The 18,582-nt window shown below is 35.9% G+C and overlaps 1 long non-coding RNA gene across 1 annotated transcript in view; it reads right to left on the reverse strand.

The window, feature by feature from the left end:
* The window catches only part of LOC102252913, a 195,107-nt gene that overhangs the window by 60,194 nt on the left and 116,331 nt on the right, over positions 1-18,582 (reverse strand). The window lies entirely within an intron of this gene.

Raw genomic sequence — 18,582 nt, forward strand, 5'->3', positions numbered from 1 at the left:
TGATTGACAACCTCATGCTGTTCTATTTAATTGCCTTTTCTGCAATGCAAGGTTCTGTGTTTAGAAGACTCTGTTTCATAAATAAATCCAAAGTGTGTGTGTGTGTGTACGTGTGTGTACTACAGAGGTTTCATTTCTCAAGCCAGTTCTATAACTGTTCAGCTACAGCTGTCGCCATATTTATCTGTATTTACATTAGAGTTCACTCTCATCCTTCATGTTTTTTGCCTTTTCTATGTTTAAGGAGATTAATGGATCTCCTTGTGAGAATGAAAGCCTTTTTATACAGCTCATCATGTTTGACGGAAGAGTGTGGTATTGGACCTATAAGGTTTTAGTGAAACATTCAAACTTTCAAGGCCTAAACAATTATTCCCCACAAGACTATGTCTAAGATTTGAAACCTGTAAGGATTTTACATTCTACCTGAATTTATAGTCTAGCTTTTATATTTGTTCTCTCAATTATTAAAGGTTGGGTAGCAATTATTTTAAGTTATCAAAATAAAATATAGAAATACTGCTTTTAAAGGGATTGTCATGATAATTTCAAAAAGAATCTCTCATTGAGCATCTGGTCAATATTGTGGAAGATAACATATGTAGCTCAATAACATTAACAATATTTTTTAATCAACCTAAAAATTCAGTTCAAGCAATCTTAGAAGTTATTACTATTATGATGTCTTATTCTACTTTTCTTCAGGATATATTTCAAGATGGTTATTAATCTAAATTTTTTAAAATTTACTCACTCTTGGTTATTTGTTGAAGGTCTAGATGATTTTTAACACATTTGATAACAAATTCTGAAATGGTTTTACAGGTCAACACACATGGTATAAACACTATGGTAACTGTTCCTCACCATGTGTTTTGAGCTTAAGTCAAAGAGACAGTGATTTTAGAAACAAAGAGATGGAGAAATGAAGTTCAGACTAGTGCTTTCAACTAGTCTGAGAAATAAAAGTTGAGTCAAGTCTGGTTGTTTCCATTGTTAAATGAGGCAGGATGATGTGGAAAAAATGCTTACATTTAAGCCCTGACACTGCTATTTTTACCTATGTGTGAATCTCTTAACCAATCTGGGTTGTTTCATCATCTATAAAACAGAAATACACAATATCCTAATATATAAAAAGCCAGGGGCCGTCATGACTGAAACAACTGGATGGATGACCAAACAGCAGGCTGCGTGGGACGACCAAGCCGGCAGGGGGGTTAGTGAAGAATGACCAAACGATGGAACATCAGGCTGCATGGGGCGACCAGGCTGGCAGGGGGGTTAGTGAAGGACGACCAAATGACTGAACAGCAGGCTGCATGGGGCAACCAAGCCAGCGGGGGGTGGGGGGGCAGTTGGGGGAGACCAGGCGGCAGTAAGGGGCGATCAGGCTGGCAGGCAGAGGCAGTTAGAGGTGATCAGGCTGGCAGGGGGGGAAGTTAGGGGCAATCAGGCAGGCAGGCAGGTGAGCAGTTAGGAGCCAGCAGTCCTGGATTGTGAGAGGGATGTCTGAGGGGTCCTGGATTGGAGAGGGTGCAGGCTGGGCTCAGGGGACCCCCCCCATTCACGAATTTCATGCACCAGGCCTCTAGTCTACTTTATAAAAAAAACAGCCAACCCTGAGTGACATGGAAGGACGAGAGTCACAAGAATAATATATAGCCTTCACTCCTCACTTTCTGAATCTCCCTCTCATTGGGTAAATCCAACCTGAATACAGAGGTCAGGGAGCTCACTAATGTACTTCATAGGGCAAGTCTCCAGGACAGAGGAAGGGTGAAGAATAGATTATGAGAGATAAATGGAAAATACCAATATAAATATGAAAGAAAAGTAAGGCCCTGAAATAGATAATCCAGAGTTAATCATATTTTGATAATATAGTCAGAGCAAGACTATGGAGGAGGTACATATAGATGGAGCCCTAAAGAATAAGAAGGAGCCAACCGCACAAAGAGATATGCAGAGTGAATTCTAAGCAGAAAGAATATTATTGGCAATATCTTTAGGGAAGGAAAGAGCTCTTTATGTTATGAGATTTGAAAGAAAAACCATGTGGCTTCATAAGTTAAGTTAAGGAATTTAGACCTAATTAATTGTGCAATGGGTTTTAAACAGGAGAATGACATTTCGAAGGACCCTTCTGGATACTGTGTAAAGAATGAATTGAACAAGAAGAATAGGGGGAAAATTTTTAAAAGACAAAGAAAAAAATTGTTTAAACTAAGCATACAATAGATGAGATGTCACTAGGCAAAACCAAATGATTAAGTACTAAATAAGTCATACAGACCACAAAGCTTATAAGTGTTCAGAGAAAGGATAATGCCTTTCAACTTCAGTTAGTAATGATGGTTTGTGGAAGACAGGATTTAAGCTAGACCTTAAAGGCTAATATAGAATTAGAACAAATGGAGAGAAATGGGGTGCCAGTTCCAGAATATAAAGTAATGGAAGTCGGGTAGTATTTGGAAAAGGATCAATGAAGCATTTTTATTTTTTTGAGAGAGGAGCAAAGAAAGATGGGATTGGATCCAGAAAAGAGGAGGATATACATGATTCTGGGCCTTAGTTAATTAATTTTCTGCTTTTCCCAGATAAAGTTTAACTCTTAAACAGGTCTTTCAATAAGTTTGGAGAAATTTTTCAGGTACTTTGAACCCTAAAGAGGTAGGTACTTTTGGATTTGCCCTCTCAAATCATATCACATAACCAAGTTATCAGCTACAGATCCAGTTTAAAGCTGGCCCTGACTAATAATTCCCCAAGTCTTGCCAAGCCAATGGTAGAAGTATTAATTACATTATCTGCTATTTTAGAGTATCCACATCGTAGCTTGCTTGGTACAGAAAACTAGAATGAACTAATATTTTTTTTGTTCTTACTATATTTTTAAACTTGAAATCTGATATAATTGATGATGGAAAATGAGTTGTCTTTTTATTGGCATACAAAATACTAGGAAAAGTAGAGACAGCATTTATACAAAATTTCTAAGAATATAATTTTAGTTTTTAAAAGAGGACTATAGAAAGCTATTTTTGAGACATTAAAGCTTTAACCTCATTTGTGTACTGTGCATGTATATTTCATTTTGAATTGTTTGGTTATTTTTTTCCCTAGAAAATGGCATAAAATTTTCAATTGGTTGGTGTTTTTAAGTTTCAGAATGCATTTGTTTATTTTCATGTAAGAGGTGTGATTGTCAATATACTTAATTCTATAAGTAATTTTTAATCTACCATATTTAATATATCAAGCAATCAATGATATAAATATTATATATTCACATGAAGAATGGAAGAGTCAGAGCATTTAAAACATTTGTCACATAATAAAGACACAATTAAAATTTGAGTAGAGAAATGATTGAGGAAAATAATTTTCTTACATAGCTTATTTACAATACTTTGAACCTCCTTCTGAGGGCATTAGAGTCATTAATAAAACTCACAATAATCTCAATTCTCCTGTGAGGAAAGTGAGAAGTTATACATATGTTAGTATTTCACAATAAGGCTAGTAATGACCAAGTGAAATTAAGGTAGAGAAAGCAAACTAGGAAGCTCAACCAAGACTCAAGTTACAAAGTGGCTTCACTTATGGGACCCAAACACACCTTCATTTGTAATTCTATTGTATCTGTGATTGATTAATTCATGGGTATCTCAAGAGATTGTTAAGAAAATGAACAACTGAATATTAGTAATTCAAATTGGATCATTCTTGAAATGCTTTTGGCTTCCTTTCTATGCCCATCTGAATCCCTCACTTGGTTGAAAGCTGTGCTAAATTTCCACCTACTCCATGTAGGCTTCCTGACTAAAGAGGCCATTCATTATCCTTTGCTTAGACTACCATGTCCCATTCTTTTGGGCAGTACTTTTTCCCTAATGAGTGCAGTCCTAGGGGGATAAATCCAGGTGCCTATTTTTACCTCTAAGAGAGAGAAAAAGTTTGGCTCCTTCTACCAAAACTTTCCTCTTACCACCACATTACAGCTTCATTTAAATTTGGACAACTAGATCCTCTTTACTAGGACTTTGAATCTTGAGCAGAGTAATACAAGAGCAGAATAGAAAACAACAAAAAAAGACTAGTTAGACAGAGTTGTTTTGAAGGACCACCTCAGAAGCATACACAGGAATTTAATCAATATTTGCTGAATTAATTTTCCATGAGAAGAGTGAATAAGAAAGTAATCATCAAGTAAGAAACTACTCATTGATTACACTTGCCCAATAAGATCTGAAAACATCAAAATGCAGACTATTCACTAATCACAACATCTATAAAATGAAGCCTTATTCATGTTGAAATTCTACAATTTTTTGCTAAACACTATACTGAAGACTTTTAGCTCATTATTAAAATCCATTAATACAACCAACAGAAGAGAGAGGAATGTGGAATTAATAGTCAAAGAAAAGTAAAATAATAAAATGGAGTTTGTCATGCCCCATGGCCTTTTCTGCAATATTTTAGTGCATTCCTTTGATAAGCAAATACCAAGATCACATTGCATTCATAACACACTAGGAACTTGCACAAATAGGGATTGATTTCATTTTTTATTATTCAAAAATTCTAAATGATTCTTTTAGAGTGCTTGTGAACAGCTTAGTTTATGGTATTTGGAAAGTTCATTGTGTTGTCAATGATTTTCACAAAAAAAAGAATACATAAAATGCAGAAAGCAGTGTACAGAGGTATAAATAAAGCATAGAAGTAATAACAATACTGCCTAATGGTATAGAACTTTACTGTTTAAAAGCACTTTAATGATTATGGTTCAAATGATTTATATTATATGAAAGGAATTAGAATGACTATGGAGGAATTAAATAGTCTTTAAATACCACTCATACATACATTTAGAGACACTACATTTTCAGAAAAAAATACTTTATTCTCTATACATGGTATATTATATATAATATAGTATAGATTAAACTTACTATTATATATAGAAACTTTTAAAAATAACTTTGGCATAAGAATGTATTTCATTTTACTCTGAGTAAGTAAATGTTGGCATTTTACATACAAAGGATGATAGGAATAATATTAAAATATTACTTTTCATAGCAATGCTTAAAGCATTTGGCTTTCCTCCATAATTCATGTAATTTTTTCCTCTTTTAATAGCCATTTATATAACTATGTATGATGAAAGTTAAGAAGTGCCCCATCAGGAGGGGATGAAAGGCTGGCAAAACTTGAAAAATTATAAACTAAACAGAAGTGATGGTTATAGTCCCCCTTTCACATAAAAATATCATAAAGTATTTCCTGTTTTGTCCCATTTCTCAGTTGGAACATATTCTCATAGAGGGAACATGAATAGATTAAAATCTAACTTTTTCTTCCTTAAAAAAACATAAGCATAATCACTTTTGATTTCTTTTAAGTAGTTCAATAAACAATGAGTACTATTTTAAAACTACAGGCATTCCACGGGAATCTCTCTGGAAAGAACTAACTTATATTGGATGTCATTTTATGAATTAAGTTTATGAACAACTATAATCTTTTTTGCAATATACAGTGCAGTAAAAACTAATTCTTACATGTCCCTTTTCATCCAGGGTACACAAAAGACTCAAATTATATCTGTCAAAATAACCTAAGGTGATTTTTTTTCTGCGTGAAAGGAGGGGATATTAAAATTGCTGATACTTGTCAGGAGTTTCCTAAATTTACAAATGATCTTCTTGAGGCCGAGTACACTGGGATGTCTTAGTTTGTCCTTAATAGGCTTTTCAGATCATCTTCCCATATAAAGAGGGTTTCTGCACCGTAGATGAAATGTGTGTGGGCATAGGGAGAGGACAGCAAGCAGGTTTCTCAAACCAAGCTCTTGCTTGAAGAACTAGAGAACATTTACTGAGAGCTTAGGAGATTCCACTCAGAGACAAAGCAATAAAATACTAAAATTATAATAACATGCCCTAGACATTATAAACTTGGGAAGAAGATAGTGGGAAGTCATGAAGGGCTAGCCACACATGCACTTCCATGTAGTCTAGAGGCAAATGTGCTGAAATATATTGACGTATATTAAGAAACAAATGGGCCCCGCACATTTGTATCAGGGTCATGTAGGAAGAGGACCAGGGGGCATGTATCACACTCTGGAGATGGGTGGGGAGGAATTCCAGAAGATCTAACTGTGTTGGCGAAGTGGGAGAAAATAAAAATGAGTGATTTTTTTGTCTTGCGAAAGAAATAATAAAGTGGACGAGAGTAAAAGGTCACAAATAAAATACTATCCTTTTGTCAATAATATTTATTAACACGTATTTTATTCTATTTCTACCTTTCTCAGAGTCTAGGTTTCATAATACATATGTAAACGGACAATAAGCCATTAATAATTTCATGCTGAAATAATATTTGCTTCTGTCCTGTACACATTTATACATCAGCTTAGTTGATATTCATATCCATCAACAACATTTTATGTCAGAAAAATGAGGCTTAGAAATACTAGGTTTTAGACCTATTAGTTGGAGAAATAAACTAGAACCTGAGTTTCTAATGATCTATTTTGTTTTAAATTAAATAAATGAGTTTGGATATAAGTTTTTTTTTCCTTTGAGTAAAGGAGAACTAGAATGATTCCAAAAGCAATAATACTAAATCTAAAATATTGTGGCTAGAAGGGGTAAATGGGGAAATAAAGGGGACATATGTAATATTTTCAATAATATTAGTAAAATATAAAAAATATATTGTAGTCAATATGTATTACATTATGGATATTTCAGCATGAGTAATTACTGGCTGCCTTGTTGAGACCTGCTTTTGCTCATCTAACCCAACAACTAAATCCTTAAAAATTATTATCAATTTCATTTTAGTTTTCTTGAAGTAGAGAGGCAGGTAAAACTCCTCTAGCTCTTCCCTCTCCCCAAATACAAGATCTCGATCTCTCTCTCTCTCTCTCTCTCTCTCTCTCTCTCTCCCCTTGCTGCTCACACCCTACTGCTCCAAAAGCCCCACTTTTCATATATTTGACCCTCTCTGCTTCTCATATCTTCAGAAATTATACCTTGACCCTCCACTCTAACCTCTTAGCTCTGGGAGCAGCTCCCCAGAATGCTGGTGGATAAAATTCCCCATACTTTTTATATATTGATCACCAAACTTCATTCCATTTTTTATAAATCTCAAATATTTCTTCTTGGGGGCAGTCACCTAATTCACAATGGTTCTTCTTTTCCAAAGATGGCTTCTTGATTCATGACTATAAAAGGAGGCTCTTCCTCTGGAATACAGATTATTGATTCAGGATAGGTGATTGTATTAAGGGCAGCTGATCCAAGCTAGTAGAATCAGCTTCTCTTTCCCAGAAACTTGAAACTTAAAAACTAGAGTCACAGACTGAGAGATGCCAGGGCTCATGCAAGCAGAGATGAAATGAGAAGAGTTACAAACTAAACTGCTTCAGAGCCCTCCAGAGCTTTTCTGCTTCCTTCCCTCCCAGGGTCTTGTTTTACTTCATCCTGGGATGTCAATGAAATACCCCATGTTATTAAAGTAAATCCCTAACAAGAGTTAGTTTTTGTTATGGATAAATCCATTTTTCAAAATGATCTAGACCAGGAGATGGCTGGTTAATTGAAATGTCTCTTCAAGTGGGAAATCATAAAGGTGTTGAATACGTCAAACCCTTTATTTTAACTTAAAATATAAAAACATATACATATTTACCAATTATTTTTATATCTTCTAATTGAAGTTTGCACTGTTATTCTTATACAAACCACAGCCAAGATACAATTACCATGTTTTCTAGTTTAACCTTCTTCAAAGTGAAATGGGAGCTTTAAAGCTAATTGTAAAGCAATCTGGGTACATAATCCTTCCAAATTTTAAAGATATTTTCCTGATTCATTGTTGTTTTACCCACACACGATTCTTGACCAATATTGTTTTAATCATTTGTCTTTACTAAGTTTCTCAAGTATTTCATTTTATGTTTGTTTGTTTGTTTTTAGTTTGAAGTCTCATCCTTTATTTTTATTATTTTTTTATTAAATGTATTGTGGTGAATTGATTAATAAGATTATATAGGTTTCAAGTGTACATCTCTATGGTACATGATCTGTATACTGCACTGTGAGCCCACTACCCAAAGTCAAATTATCTTCCATCACCATATATTTGGTCCCCTTTACCATTTACTACACCTTCACGCGCATCCCTCTGGTAAACCATCGTGTTGTCTGTGTCTATGAACTTCAGTTTTATAACCCACACATGAGTGAAATCATATGTTTCTCAGCTTTTCTAACTGACTTATTTTGCTTGGCATGATATTCTCAAGGTTCATCCATGTTATCACAAATGGCAGTATTTATTCTTTTCTTATGGCTGAGTAGTATTCCATTGTATAGATGTAGCCACATCTTCTTTATCCAATCCCCTATCAATGGACACTTTGGTTGTCTCTATGTTGGCTACCATGAATAATGCTGCAATGAACATAGAGGTATATATATCATTATGGATAAATTTTTCCCAGTTTCTCAGATAGATAACCAGAAGAGGGATTGTTGTGTCATATGGTAGCTCTATTCTTAATTTTTGAGGAACCACCATACTGTTTTCCATAGTGACTGTACTAGTTTACATTCACAATAGCAGTGATTGAGGGTTCCTTTCTCACAACTTCTCCAACACTCGTTATTATGTGTCTTGTTTACAATAGCCATTCTAACAAGTATGAGGCGGTATCTCATTGTAGTTTTGATTTGCATTTCCCTAATAGCTAGTGAAGTTAAACATCTTGGATTGTTGGGTCATATGGTAGCTCTATTCTTAATTTTTTGAGGAATCACCATACTGTTTTCCATAGTGACTGTACCAGTTTACATTCACAATAGCAGTGATTGAGGGTTCCTTTCTCACAACTTCTCCAACACTTGTTATTATGTGTCTTGTTTACAATAGCCATTCTAACAAGTATGAGGCGGTATCTCTTTGTAGTTTTGATTTGCATTTCCCTAATAGCTAGTGAAGTTAAACATCTTTTCACATATCTATTGTCCATTTGTATGTCTTCTTGGGAAAGGTGTCTGGTCAGTTCCTCTCTGCACATTTTTTAATTGGATTGTTTGTTTGGTGTTGAGTTGTATGTGTTCTTTATATGTTTTGGATATTAACCCCTTGTCAGAGCTGTTGTTTGCAAATATGTTCTCCCATTATATTGTTTGCCTTTTTGTTTTGTTGATGGTTTCTTTTGCTGTACAGAAGCTTTCATTTAGTTTTAATACACACAACTCTCTTTATATTACATTAATTCATCAGGAAATAGGCATTAAGTTAGATAATTATAATACCGCAACAGGCATAAATAGGTTTGGAGAGAAACATAGTTTACTCTTATTAAGCATTCAGCTCACTGGTAGGAGAAAATGTGCACAAATGTGATAAAGAATAACCATCTAACACTAGCATTTAGTATGCTGTGGGTATTAGTGCATTTTACAGGGGAAATAGAGGGCACCTATCAATCTAGAGAACTAGTTAAGTGAAGGTAGATTAGATGAGTATCCATTGGACTTAAAATCCAGAAAAGGCCTGGCCAACATGAGTAGGATATTCAGTACAAGTCAAAGGAAAAATGTTAAGTAAATGAAAATCCTGCAAATTTACCCTTTTTCACAATTTTGCATATGTTAATAGTTTGATACTAAAGAGATAGCATGGTTCATTGAAATAAATCATAAGCTGCATTTGGGTTTAACAGTTACATTTACCCAAGCTGAACACATCTTAACAGACAAAACAACTACATTTTTCAATAACCAAACAACTACATACTTCATCTACTTCATTAAATTCAGGCAGAAGAAGTTTTAAGAAATCTTTTAGATTCTCTGAAAAAAAAAATATGTAGTGATATTATTTATAATGAAGACTGCACTTTTCAACAATAATTATTCTCTATTTCTTATTATGGCTAAAAATAGCTTTAATCAATAAGGGGTCATTAAGAATTACAAAATGAGCCCAACCAGTGGTGTGGCTCAGCAGTTGAGCATTGACCTATGAACCAGGAAATAGCGGTTTGATTCCCAGACATGGCCCTGTTGTGGGCTCGATCCCCAGTAGAGGGTGTGCAGGAGGCAGCTGATCAATGATTTTCTCTCATTATTGATGTTTTTATCTCTCCCTCTCCCTCCTCTCTAAAATCAAAAATATATTTTTTAGAAAAATAATTATAAAATGTAATTTTTAATTAAAAATATCTATCTGTATATATCGCTTCAGACAATATTACTGAACACTCTTGCTATTAGTTTTATTGTATCTCTGACTTAGATTTTGTGTGGCCCTAAGTTTGTTATCAAAATGATACTAGAATGTGAAGTATGATTTTAGTTGACTGTGCTAGAGGATATAATAAAGAACATGGAACTGCCTCTTGAAAATTCATCAGATGGCCCTAACCGGTTTGGCTCAGTGGATAGAGCGTCGGCCTGCAGATGCAAGGGTCCCAGGTTCGATTCTGGTCAAGGGCATGTACCTTGGTTGCAGGCACATACCCAGTGGGGCGTGTGCAGGAGGCAGCTGATTGATGTTTCTCTCTTATCGATGTTTCTAACTCTCAATCCCTCTCCTTTCCTCTCTGTAAAAAAATCAATAAAATATATTTTTTTTAAAAAAGAAAAGAAAAGGAAATTCATCAGATGATCTTTCATATCATTAGGTGGTAAATTTCTAAAATTCTATGGTCATCAATATGTATTGATTAGTCTCTGAAGGAGTCAGTAATTATGGATTATTTGTGAAATCTACACAATATTGTTCATCATAAATCCAAAGGAAATATGTGTAATCTATCTGTATTAGAGAAGCAGCATATATTCAGAATACCTATAGGCAATTCAGAGCTAATGAGATTGTTTTAAAGGATTAATTGATACACAGGGTACCAAATTCCTAACTCTTAGCAAATGGAATCACCCCAAATTTCTTGATTGAACCATTCTCTAATGGAACTTCCAAGTTACACCCCAGTTCAGAATCTCTTGTGTTCATTTTCCCAGTAACAACTGTGTGTAACTTCAAATGAAAGAAGGAGTCATCAGTACTGAGTTCCTACTCTACAAGCCAACTGTCATCAAAGCCAAATCCATTGCCACCAAGGACTGTGGAGGTAGGAGTGTGAGGAAGACCAACAGAGACAGATGCTAAAGAAACAGTGGAAAGGGAAGCTAAAGCTGATGATCATAGTAATGAGAATGCTGTGAGACACCACCAGAGGCAATGTGGGAAAGCTGTCATTTTCTGGGTCACAACAGGAGTACATGCTGGCATGTAGCAATCAGAATAGGGTGGCTCACACTAGAGAAATAATGTCACACTGTCCAAGAGTGAACACACAAGTGGGACTGCTAACAGCAAAAGGATTCCCCACCAGCAGCTCCTAGGCTAGGAAAAGGACTAAGTCATTCATACTGTCTGTGGAACTCTCTGCAGGGCTCCATTGATCCTGTGGTCTGCACTCATGCATGTGGCTTGAAATACCTTCATCTCAGTCATCTGTAAATATAAGCAAAGATTGCTCCCTCTCCCTGTTTTTAGAAAGGACGATGACAATGACTGCACAGGCTCTGCAGGTAGGTAAGTATTAGGGCAGTAATTTAGCACTGTCTTTTCCATATCCCTCTTTCACCCCATAAGAATTTTTTGGGATTGAAATGCGATACCTTCATTTGATAATATACTAGAGTCCCGGTGCATGAATTCGTGCATGGGTGGGATCCCTCGACCTGGGGGGGTGGTGGGGGGAGGACCATAGGAGGTTGGTCAGCCATGGGAGGTTGGCTGTGGAAGTGCACTGACCACCAGGGGGCAGCTCCTGCATTGAGCATCTGCCTCCTGGTGGTCAGTGCGCATCATAGCTACCGGCCGATCGGCTGGTCGTCCAGTCGTCTGGTTGTAACAGTTGCTTAGGCTTTTGTATATACATATTGGGATGAAGGTGGGGGAAGTATCTTAATCTGATCAAATCTCTATACATGTAACAAACATTCAGTGGATATTTCAAATGATACATTCATTAATTCTCACCCTAATACATAAGATGCCTATCTCTGAATCTCAGTGCTTTGTGGGTACTTCTCTCATAATACTTACATTTGAAATATAGTAATTTGATCATCTACTAATCCATCCACTCAGCAAACATTTTTAAACACCTGTGCTAGGTATTGTCTTATCAATGAACAAGACAGAAAAGGTTACTACCTTCATGAAGTCACAGCTCAGGATGATAGACATTTTAAAAATTAAACAAATTATTATAAAAATTACAATTTAAATAAGTCATAGATATGAAGAAAGGCCAGTTGCCTAGACTATAGTCCCTTTGTCTAGACTGACTTACCACATCTATGTCCAGTAGCAAATGATATCCGGCACAGAGTAGATGCTTAATAAAAAATATTTTATTAAATTGAGCTAATGAGTGTAAGAAAAATTTATTATAAGATGGCAAGAACAATTTAATGTGTGAAATTTTTTAAGTAATGTCTTTTCCCTCCCATCATTATTTTGCTTTTCATTCCTTAAATAGTATTTGAATGTTTTTTTTAAAAAAAAAACCTATTTCTAAGAGATACAGACTATTTTTAATGTGCTAGATTTTCAGATATGAGCTATATTTTTGGAAATCTAGGGCAAACGTTTGCTGTAATCCACTGTAACATTTGACCCTGACTCAGAGGTCCCACTCTTTTTGATGCATAGGCTAAAATTCTATCCTGCTTCTCTTATTTTAGGTGAGGTGCTTATCAAACCTGCATCAGTTATTTAAAACTCTCAGATATACTTTTGAACAGAGCATAGGAGGGCAAAGAGAAAAAATGAAGCTGCCTTTTGAAAAGCCCTGACATCTATACATTCAACTGTTCTGAAAGAGTGAGTGATGCATATAAGATTCTGTTACCCTTGAGTCTGACTGGTGAGGCTCAGTGGTTGAGCATTAATCCATGAACCAAGAGTTCATGGTTGGATTCCTGGTCAGGGCACATGCCTGGGTTGCAAGCTTGATTCCCAGGAGGGGGCATGCAGGAGGCAGCCCATCGATGTTTCTATCTTCCTATCCCTCTCCCTTCCTCTTTCTCTGAAGTCAATAAAAACATATTTTTAAAAAAGGCTCTGTTACTTTTGGGAAATAGTTGGACTACAGAATGTAAGCTGAGTACTGTATCTCTTATGCCTCCCTGAGTTTTGCCTCTGTTCATTGCTATTTCCAGGGCTGATCATGAGTTCCTACAGTCAAAGAGTTAGTGCCTAGCACAGCAGGGGACCCAAACTCTGCCCCAACCCTCAAGACAGAATGGCTCAGTCCCTATGCAATAATGATTGCAAATTATTTGGATAAACTCTGCCCTAACCCTCAAGACAGTATGCAACCCTCAGTCCCTATGCAATAATGATTGCAAATTATTTGGAATATTACTCATGGACAAATCTAAAAGTATCTATAAACCCAATCCTAATAACTGTGAAAAATAATATACATACTTATTATAGGTTCCGTTAGTAAGGGACACAGGTTTACACATGCATCATTACCTAAAAATTCTCTTCCAATTCCGTGCTGTGTATTTCCTTATTGCTTAGGACCATCAGAGATAGATGATCTCTGGCAATACTAAGGGTTAGGAAAAGGTGGTGAATGGCTTACTACTAAACATTTAAATCTGTAATTGCCACCATCAGGAATATGAGTCCGTCCACTGAGGTATACTCTTTTCTGGGATACTAGAAAACAAAAATACATTGCTCTTAAATCCCCAGGCAATTTGCATTTTAGTGAGAAGAAACAAATATTACCCAAGTAATGCTGATGCAAGGCAGAAGCTAAATACAAAAGCAAAAGTATCAATGCATGGTCATGAGGGCACAAAGGAGAAAAAGGGAGAAGGGAGGAATTTGGAAGCAGAGAGATAAGTCCAGCATCCGTGGACATTGGTGCCTAGTATCTGTACTCTGCAGGCCATGATAACAGAATGAAGCGATGAGGACTAAAAGCATGGAAGGAGGCAGAATCAAGAAGATGAAGTGCTCTGTTGAACAGAGGTGGGGGCAGCGATGCGATGGAGCCAACTATGGCATGGACTTCAGCAGCCACCAAGTTCACCCACTAGATGTCTCTAACCTTTGTAAAGCTGTATCTGCAGGGATTATTTATTTAGTTTAGGTTTGGGACATTATCCTATGAGAATCCAGATGCTTCGGTACATTTTGTCTTCAGAATTTAACAGAAAACTCTATCCTTGCCTAGGGTGGCATTTGCTGCTATAAATCACGACATGCTGGGTTTTAGTTGCAGCTGTAAGCTGAAATATGTCTCCTTTTAACTTCTACTCAGTGGTCCCAGTTCTGCCCTCAGGAACTAACATAGATTAAGTTGCATCCCTCTTCCGTACGGCAGCCCTTGAGCTGTCACTGTGAGACAGCGCAAGTCCCTCAGGCCCTCAGCTCCTTGAGCTATCCATGTGGACATGGACTCTGCTCCCTATGTCGTCCTGGTCACCTTCCTCTGCACATACTCTAGTTGGTCACCGCTCTCCTAAGACAGGAAACCTGCCCAGGACACCCGTTTCCAGGGGACTGTGACTGGGGAGAGTGGCCAGGAACTGCTGCTGCTTCCTCCTGCCCTCTGTGAAGGCACCTGGAATTGCTAGCAGTCTTTTTAAGCAGCCCCTCTCACTAGCGGTGCTTCCTGGGCTTACAGTGTACCCACACTTGCAGACAGATATCACATAGACTCTGTAAATCCATCTGTTCCTGTGCAACTCCTTCCCATTTAACTTCAGAGTCAAACTATAGTACTTATTAGAACAGCAGCAGAGATGTCTATCACATTTCATGCGGAAAAGGAGCATTTATTATTGGCATTATACAAATTGCCAGGAGCTACTGAGCTCTTGTAGGTGCCAGATAATGTTCATCTTTTTCATGAATTGCATCCTTTTAAAAATTGCACTATGAATTTTATCATAAAAATAATATGAACAAATAACAAGTCATCAAATAGTATAAAAGGATATATGAAAAAGTAAATCTTGTCCATATCTCAACTATCACAGATTCCATATTTTGTATATCCTACCAAATTTTGTCTGTGCATATATGTCATATATCATGTTTTTACATAATATGTATAATACTCTGATCTTAGATATTTTCAATCTAACTAGTTCTAGGAAATCATTTTGTAATATCACACACAGAGCCATCTGAATCTTTCTAAGAGCTACATGTATTTTATTGTGTGAATGTGCCACAGTTTGCATCTGCCTTAATTCTAAGGACAATCCTATGCATTGGGTCTCATTATCTTTACTAAACATACAAAAACCGAGGTTTAAAGAAATCATTACCTTGCCCAGAGCCATACATTTAAAACAATAACTCGGGAAAGGTTCAAGTGCATATTTGCCTAACTCCAGTATTTATCTATGCCAGCTATTCCTAAACTCCCTAGAAAAATAATTTTCAGGGGTGGATTTCATAATACTTCACAAAAAGACCTTTTAAGTGCATAATGGATCTTCCTTTACATTTTACAATTGGTACAATAAGATTTTAAAAGTGGCTTTAGCATTTTATTATTACCATGAATGTTAAAATAGCTCAGATTCCCGTGACCTAGTTCAGCCTCTGGAATCCATGGATATCAACAGTAATTTGCCAGATTCTAATTGCGGGATGAAATAATATAGTCCATATTCATGAGCATTGTTAACTTCTATACAATTTAAAATTTTTGTTGTGTAGGCACCTTTTGTTTTGTTTATTTTTAATAGAAAGTGTCACAGCAATCAGAAATGTCTCAAATCAGGTATTAAAAATCCGTGTTTTAAAAAAATTTGTGTTTTATTTACAAAATTTTAATATTTTTATTTACCCTATTTCAGAAAACCATAGTTGGTTCTATCTCCTGGACTCAAATGCCATCATTGTCTCTTGAATAAAACTGCTAATTGCATGCAGAAAATATTGAAACATGATTATGATGCTGCTAAAAGAATAAACATGTCAAGTGTCAACAAAATATTGTATGTCTGCTGTGTTCCGAACTGAGTCAAAATAGATTGTCTTTTCCGTGCCTGTTTGAGAAAGTAAAAAAGATACACCTGTTTTATTAACACATTCACTGTGCATCAAAGCTGCTCATCTTTACAACAAATAAATTAAGATTTTTGGGTCCTCTTGCAATTCTCAGTTCAATCTGACAGACTCTGACACCGCTCTAATCAAATATATCCACATGATATTGTAAGCCCCATTATAGTACATTAATAGCTTGTAAAGTGAAATTGATGCAGCATGATGGACTGTATTCCTGAAGCACTGACAAACATCAGTGATAGATGCACTAATGGATATGTTGAATTGCAATAAATATAAATGCAGAATAGCAATTGCAGAGCATTAAAAATGTCATCTTGTGAGTTTAGGTATTTATGAGGCTGAGCCAGCTGGAAACAAGAGTGGTGTGTTCCTATGAACCACTGCAACTCTGAGGTTCCAAAGAAAGCAGAAGGCCTTTCATCAGCTAGGTCAGACCGCCAGCAAATTGTTGTCACAGCTGTGCCATTGTCAATTAGGCCTCCAATGACTCAGCCCTTTGTTTTTTCCTGCTTGCACATCTCACCCCACCTTTTCCCTGGGCTTGGGTGCTTCACTCCTGCAACCTTTCCGACACGTTTCCCCTTGGTGACTCTCCTCACATGTTTTGATTCATCTCCCAGGCATTGATCTAAAACTCAAAGAAGTGACATTAGGGAAGCATCTCAGTTACTTCAAAAGACATCCCTTCTGGGTTATTTTGGCATGTCCAACCCAACAGGCCAAGCAGAAATGCTCCACACTGCTACACATGTGCCTCTGATGTGTCCAGTGCACCTGCCCAGGCTTCCTGAAGCGTAAAGTCTTTGTTTAATGTCAGCAAAATCTGGCACAACAGCAGGGTCCAGGACGCAGTGAAGGACTCGTGCAGATTTTTGTCATGCTCAGGCAAGAACCGTAGCATCAGGACCACATCACAGATAGCTATCGCAGAAAAGGAATGGACCTACAAGTATATTTTTCTTGTAGCCAGTGGTTAGTTATGGCGTTTTTTTCAAACATGCTGATGTGTGGTTGATTAAGATTTAGCAACACTGTTTAATATATGCCAATCTCAACCTCAGGTTTGATGACGGTGTTATAGTTACCCGAATATGCTCCTTTCATTTCTTGGACTTTCATCTGCATCCAAAGTTTTCATAAATTGCCGTCACATATTAAAGCGAATTACTCAATACTTTTTGGAATCCAGTTGTTACAACGTGTTCTTGATGATGACAGAAGATTGTCAAACTGAAGTTATGTTAGAAAATTACTAGATTTGCCAAAATATAAATAAATATGTGGCCATTATAATTCAGTTTATAATTACAAATTCAGTTTATAATTTACTTTATCAGGAAAATAAGTTAAATTGATTGTGCTTATCATCACAAAACCATGATAACTAAACTCTATTAAACTTTGGTGACATTCCTCTGTCATTGTTATTCAGTAGAGGTAAACAACAGAACTAACAAAACTAAAGAGAAATATGCAGCACAACACAATTCAGTAGACAGCATGACATTTTTAGTCTAAACATAATATTTCTCATCTAAAAGCCTAGACATATCATATAAAAAGTAGAGGAATCCCATAAACTTCACCCTCCAAAATATTTCTTGTTGGTTGCTTAATCAATAGTGAAATATATAGAAACCATGTCCACCTTAAAAGGAAATTTTAATATAATGCTAAAATCCACCAACACTTGTATGACTCATTTTGATTTTTAAATAGCTAAGATTTTAAAAACCAAGGCCTTTTTACACCAAATTAGTAAATAGAAGTAAAATGTTCAAGAAAATTGAGAGTTAAAAAGGGATAACTTTATTGGAATTCCCCATTATTCATTTGTCCTCAAATTTAGTAAACAACTTTTTATTAAACATTAATTATAATCCAAACACTTTTTAAACTTTAGTGATTAAAAATTATCTCTCTACTGAGTAAATATTATTTGGATATCTTTTATTGTCAACCAAAGGCTATAAAGGGGACAAGCAAGATCCTGTACTTATATGGTCTTATATTATTTATGCCAGGGTAAGATGCAAGATAAAACCCTCTTTTTTAAAAAAGGTAAACCTTAAAAAATATTAGATAGTGATGAGTATAATGCAATACAAATAGAGTGATGTCAAATGAGGAATAAGTGCTTTTTTCAGAATGGTGAGAAAAAGCCTCTCTGAAGAGATTGATATTTGTATTTAAAATTAGAAATGATGAAAAGGCAGTTACATGAAAACAAAGGAAAAGCATGTCAAGTATCAGAATCATTGGTGCAAATATCTTGAGGCAAAGACAAGTTTGGAAGTTTAAGGAACAAAAAGAAGGACACTTTGACAGAACCATAGGGGAAACAAAGAGTGAGATGTGGTTATCAAGATAGGCGGGGCTAGATTAACTAAAATTTTTCAAAATATATTTTTATTG

Source organism: Myotis brandtii, unplaced genomic scaffold (assembly GCF_000412655.1).
Source record: "Myotis brandtii unplaced genomic scaffold, ASM41265v1 scaffold344, whole genome shotgun sequence".
In the NCBI taxonomy this organism is placed as follows: domain Eukaryota; kingdom Metazoa; phylum Chordata; class Mammalia; order Chiroptera; family Vespertilionidae; genus Myotis; species Myotis brandtii.